Here is a 6,875-nt window from a genome sequence, read left to right as displayed (position 1 = left end):
GGATTGACCCTCCAGGTCATGTTGCTAGCCAGTCAATTTTGTGAAAAACTGCACCAACGTTGCACCAGAAAAACCTAATTGATGTTGTAAAACACTTCTTCTTTTCCACCGTATCAACACTGAAACAATTTTTTTTGCGAAAAGGACCTCAAAATGATATTGAAACCAAGCAGCGATACAAAGCACCACAATGAACAAGAAAATAGCAAATAGGTCCCCGAGTACCATCCAACCGCTCCTTCCGTAGTATCGATGCACATGTACTCGACAGGCGATGACTGCTAGAAATTGGATCAATCTTTCTGCTTTTTCTAGAATCACTTGTAAGTTTATCCAAACTCGATAATCATTATAGGTAGAATGCTTTGGATCATAGACTCTAGAATTACACAATAACTCCTATTACTGAGAATTACACAGATGTTTTCCTGGAGACTTGTTCTCCGTGGTGACAATCCTTGCAACATGACCTGCTAACAAGACGTCGGCAAAGATAATGCAATCAGACTGTAGTCGTAGCGCCGCCATCCATATATCAGCACCAAACTTGACTACCTTCAAAGATTTCTGAAAAGCCCCATGAGTCGCACATCTAAAAGATGAAAGCCATGAGCATTTAACGTGCTTGGGACGGAGATGGTCCTCTAGAAGTGCAGCTGGTCGAATCGCAAAATCTTATCCAAGATGTTGGAGAAGCACACTGAGGCCAAAAGAGATCGGACCAACAAAAGCATCATACACTTACACAAACTCATCAGATCCGCATGAATGCACCTGCGAGAAAAAAACAAATTCTACAAGACTGAACTTGTGAAGACAAGACAAATCTCGCTCTATGGCGTTACCCAGTGGAGATTCCATGTGTAAGTTGTGGGGTCACCTGACCGCTACTTCTTATAGGCGTTGGGATTCCCCGAAGAGGAAGGGTAATGTAGTATAGTAGGAGACAGTATTTCCCTCGTTAAAAATCAAGATTCATCGGACCAGTAGGATACACCACACAAACAAGATAAGCGGTACCTGCACACAGACAAAGCAAAAGCATGCATCAAACAAAGGCAAGAGGGTTGCCAATCTTTTTGTTCTTGCCAATTGCAAGGATTAAATCTGATAGTGGTACATATATAAAATAAAAACAAAAATAAAACAGCGAGCAATTTTTAGGGTTTTAGTAAATATGGAAAATGGACCTGGGGGCATAGGTTCACTATAGGCATCTCTCTCATGAGCATAGCAACAACGGGTACACAAATTATTGTTAGACAATTGACATAAATAGTGCATAGTTATGATGATTCCTCGTGGCATGATCAATATATACGCATTACGTCAGTGACAGTAGACTATATACTCCAACTACATCTACTACTATTACTCCATCCAATACCGCTATCGAGCATGCATCTCACAGTATTAATTTCATGACAAACAAAGTAACGCTTTAAGCAAGATAACATAATGTAGACAAAGTAAGATCAAGTAATATGTTCGAACACCATTATTTTATCCTTAGTAGCAACAATACAATACATGTCTTTGCAACTCCTCCTGTCACAGAGTAAGACACCACAAGATTGAACCTACTACCAAGCACCTCTCCCACTGAAGATAGATCGATCTAATTGGCCAAAGAAGATAGATAGATCGGAGAGAAATACAAGGCTATAAATCAAACATAAATAAATCTCAGAAAAGACTCCAATACTTTCATAATAATCTGATCAAAAAGCCACAATTTGCCGGATCCCAACAACATACCGCGAGCATTACATCGAATAGATCTCCAAAGAGATCATTGTATTGAAGATAAAAAAAAGAGAAAGCCATCTAAATACTACTATGGACCCGTAGATCCTCTGGGAACTACTTACACATCATCATGGAGGTAGCAAGGTCGATGAAGATTGCCTCCCCAAGGTTTCCCCAACCATAAGAGTACCGGAAAAGGCCTCCGGATGGGATCGTGGAATAACAGAGCCTTGTGGCGGCAATAAAATTGTTTTGGATCTTGCTCCGGAGTTTAGGGATTTTAGGGAATTTATAATCCAGATATTAGGTCAAACGGAGCCATGTGGCCCCCTAAGGGCTAATGGCGCCCCCTGGGGTGCGCTGCTTGAGCTTGTCTCTCCCTTGTGTGTCTTCTGGTCTCTGCCCAAAGATTCTAGGGTCTTTTTGGTCCAGAAAAAACACCGAATAGTTTCATTGTGTTTGGACTTTGTTTGGTATGGTTTTTCTACGAAACAAAGAAATATGCAAAAAAAACAGTAACTCACACTTGGCACTGAATTAATAGGTTAGTCCACAAGTGATATAAAATGGCATATGAAGCATACAAGATTGGTAATATAATAGCATGAAACAATACAAAATTATTGATACGTTGAAGACATATCAACATCCCAAAGCTTAGTTCCTACTCGTCGTCGAGTAGGTAAATGATAAAAAGTAAAAAAATGATGTCAAATGCTACCTAACATGTCTTAATCATGTAATTTTCTTGGGGTATGAATGGTGGGAAGCGATGACTTAATAGATATCAAAATGATAATATGCAAGAATGCTAGAAAATAATCATTACCCTTCAAAATTAAGAGTGCTAAAGAATGTTATTCCTAATCATTTAATCATGTAAGCATGGCATAGCCCGGTCTTCCTTGCATAAAGTATAAATCATGAAGACCCCGGTGCCAAACCAAGCAATACATGAGTGTGAGTCATGGACTTAGCACTTTTGATGGCCAAGAGAATGATGGTAGGGGTCTATAAGGGAAGACAAAAGGTTGAGAAAGTCTTGCATCAACTCGGCGGATCATCAAACAATGGAGAGGCCTTACAATTGTATCAACGCGAGAAGTAGGGACTGTCGTGCAATGGATTCACTAGAGCTATAAGTGTATGAAAACTCTCTATATGAAAATAAGTGGATGTGCATCCAACTTGCTTGCTCATGAAGACCTCGAGCATTTGAGGAACCTCGTCATCGGAATATACCGGCCAAATTCTATAATTTAAAAATCCCACTAGTATACGAAAGTGGCGGATGCGTCATCGTGGGGGCATCAGGCATCACGGGGGTAGCGACCACCGTCGTGTCGTTCGGAGACAAGCGATGCAACAAGGATGCTGTGGGTGCTCACATCCATGACGATGCTCCACGACTAGCCGTCGGGTGACCACCGCAAATCGGTCATACCACTGAGAGTCAGGGCACTAGCTACCGGCGGCCGCAATGACAGTCGGGTACAACTGCGCCCCCTCATCGTCGCAAAAATTAAGGAGGACGTCAAGCTCCTTGCCACACAGTTGGGCGGCTCGTGACTTCAAGCAGAGGGGTCAAGGTGTGCGATGCGATGGACGCGCTGAAGAACGATGATGACACATACTTGCGCCTGTTGTGACCAAAAAATAGTCTTTTTGGTTCTAAGGGCTAAAAATGGCTCCAACAACAACCGTCAAAAGTGAAACCTCCCATCATCGTATCGCCTCCCACTGTGATTGCCTTCGGCAACCGTTACACGATGGAAGGCACATCAGACGCGACCACTGCTCCCGCCGCACCCGTAGGCGACCCTCCTGTGGTACATGGGGGGGGGGGAATGGCAACAAGTCGATGGCCATCCACCACCACAAACCGTTGTCGCGGACAGCGGTGAGAGGCCAAAGACCCCGCGCCATTGGAGCCAAGCCTCCCCTACATGCAAAGAAGGTCAACACGGGATCCATCGGCCATGGCTGTAGCTGCCCACATGAAGAAGAAGACGGTGGCAACCCCAACACTGCCGAACCCTCCCACGGTGGTTGTGGATCCACCAGTGCCACCTACGGCCTCTTCACCCCCTCCTACCACCACTAGCAAACCATTTATATTCCTTAAGAGCACCTGTCGGGTGGTAGGTGTGACATATGCCAATGGGTGGCTAATCATTGTGGGAGCCAGTAAGACATCGCCGGTGCCTGGAAACGGGATAAGGCGAAGACATGCACGCCGGCGAATCTTACCCAGGTTTGGGGCTCTTCTAGGAGATAACACCCCTAGTCTTGCTCTGCGGGATCTCCGCATGATCTCTAGATCAACAAGTAGCTACAAGAGGCTCCTTGAGCTGTTTAGCTAGAGGAAGAAGAAGGGCAAGGCTAGCTCTCCTCTTCTCTCAATGTGGTGTATAAAACTCTAAGACCTCAACCCTTTGCATGGGTGCCTTGGCGGGTTTATATAGGCCTACCCCCCAGGGATACAATGGTAATCCGGCTGGATGTGGGTCCAGGCCGTCAGTGTCTGTAGTCGTCGGCTTCACCGCCGGCCGCTGGGGCTCGCCGACTGGTGGGTCCTGCCGATTGCCGGCCTCTTGGCCGACAGGCTGGGCCCACCGCCTGGGGGTCTTGTCGGCTAGTGGTTACTGTAGCCTTACTCCTGGTGACGATGGCTTTGTCGGGGTAAGCACGGCTACAGTGCCGCCGCCTGGCGGGCATTCACTGTAGCCTGATACGTCTCCGTCGTATCTATAATTTTTGATTGCTCCATGCCAATATTATTCAACTTTCATATACTTTTGGTAACTTTTTATACTATTTTTGGGACTAACATATTAATTCAGTGCCCGGTGCCAGTTCTTGTTTGTTGAATGTTTTATGTTTCGCAGAAACCCAATATCAAACGGAGTCCAAACAGGATAAAAACGGTCGGAGAATTATTTTGGAATATTTGTGATTTTTGGGAAGTAAAATCAACGCGAGACAGTGCCCGAGGGGGCCACGAGGCAGGGGGGCGTGCCCTGGACCCTCATGGGCACCCCGTAAGGAGATTCACGCTCTTATTTTGCTGCAAGAAAGCTAATTTTCTAAGAAAAATCTAGGCGAAAGATTCAACCCAATCGGAGTTACGGATCTCCGGATATAAAAGAAACGATGAAAGGGAAGGATCTGGGAATGCAGAAACAGGGAGAGACAGAGAGACATATCCAATCTCGGAGGGGCTCTCGCCCCTCCCACGCCATGCACCAGAAGGGAAACCCTTCTCCCATCTATGGAGGAGGTCAATGAAGAATAATAAGAAGGGGGGCTCTCTCCCCCTTGCTTCCGGTGGCGCCGGAGCGTTGCCGGGGGCCATCATCATCACCGCGATCTTCACCAACACCTCCATCATCTTCACCAACATCTCCATCACCTTCCCCCTTCTATATTCAGCGATCCACTCTCCCGCAACCCGTTGTACCCTCTATTTGAACATGTTGCTTTATGCTTCATATTATTATCCAATGATGTGTTGCCATCCTATGATGTCTGAGTAGATTTTCGTTGTCCTATCGGTGATTGATGAATTGCTATGATTGGTTTAATTTGCTTGTGGTTATGTTGCTGTCCTATTGTGCCCTCCGTGTCGCGCAAGCATGAGGGATCCCCGCTGTAGGGTGTTGCAATATGTTCATGATTCGCTTATAGTGGGTTGCTAGAGTGACAGAAGTTTAAACCCGAGTAAGGGGATTGTGGCGTATGGGATAAAGGGGACTTGATGCTTTAATGCTATGGTTGGGTTTTACCTTAATGATCTTTAGTAGTTGCGGATGCTTGCTAGAGTTCCAATCATAAGTGCATATGGTCCAAGAAGAGAAAGTATGTTAGCTTATGCCTCTCCCACATAAAACTTGCTATCGATCTAGTAAAGTAGTCAATTGCTTAGGGACAATTTCACAACTCCTACCACCACTTTTCCACACTCGCTATATTTCCTTTATTGCTTCTTTATCTAAACAGCCCCTACTTTTTATTTACGTGTTCTTTATTACCTTGCAAACCTATCCAACAACACCTACAAAGTACTACTAGTTTCATACTTGTTCTAGGTAAAGCGAACACTAAGCGTGCGTAGAGTCGTATCAGTGGCAGATAGGACTTGAGAGGATATTTGTTCTACCTTTAGCTCCTCGTTGGGTTTGATACTCTTACTTATCGAAAGAGGCTACAATTATCCCCTACACTTGTGGGTTATCAAGACCTTTTTCTGGCGCCGTTGCCGGGGAGTCATAGCGTGGGGTGAATATTCTCGTGTGTGCTTGTTTGCTTTATCACTAAGTAATTTTTATTTGTTGTTCTTAGTTGTTTTCTATCTTTAGTTATGGGTAGGAAATGCAAAATACCAAAGAAATTAGTTGTACCTACTACACCAATGGTTGAAGAACCACTCAAAATCTATCACACTCCTGAAGCTTTTTACTTGGATCATCTTTGATCCCTTTGTGGTCGTGCTGAAACCCCAACTAGCTTAGTTGAGGGCAAATCTTTAGATGAGCATGATTGTTATGCGCGACACCGTATATCTGAAAAAGGGAAACTTTTACTAGATCAAATTCATCGTTTGCAACGCTATGCTTGGAATTTATGTGAAATATATGATGTTACTTGTTGTTCTGAAAACCCTAAGAAACACCTTCCCTACCAATGTGAGTTATATTCGTAATGGAATTGTATCTTCGTATGCCAAGGGTGTTTATAATTACTATGATGTTCAACAAATTGAAGAATTTGTTGCTTTTAAGGGTTCATATGAAATTGCTTCTTTGATTGAAAAGTATGATGCTACTCTACAAATCTAAAAAAATTTCCATACTTGAATATTGTTATGATAATTATGCTTCTAATGCCTATGTTAAACCATATATTGTGAAATTCTCCTCTGTCCAAGAAGAGACTAATATTTTGCAGGAGTCTATGGAAGAAGAAATTGATGAAACTGTGAGCTCATTGGATGAAAAAGATGATGAGGAGAGCGAAGAACAAAAGGAGGAAGAGAGGATTAGCTACCCGTGCCCACCTTCTAATGAGAGTAACTCTTCAACTCATACATTGTTTAATTCCCCTTCGTGCTTACCGAAGGATGATTG

The sequence above is a fragment of the Triticum aestivum genome, chromosome 7B (genome assembly GCF_018294505.1).
Source record: "Triticum aestivum cultivar Chinese Spring chromosome 7B, IWGSC CS RefSeq v2.1, whole genome shotgun sequence".
Lineage (NCBI taxonomy): Eukaryota > Viridiplantae > Streptophyta > Magnoliopsida > Poales > Poaceae > Triticum > Triticum aestivum.
This window is presented reverse-complemented; position numbering follows the sequence as displayed.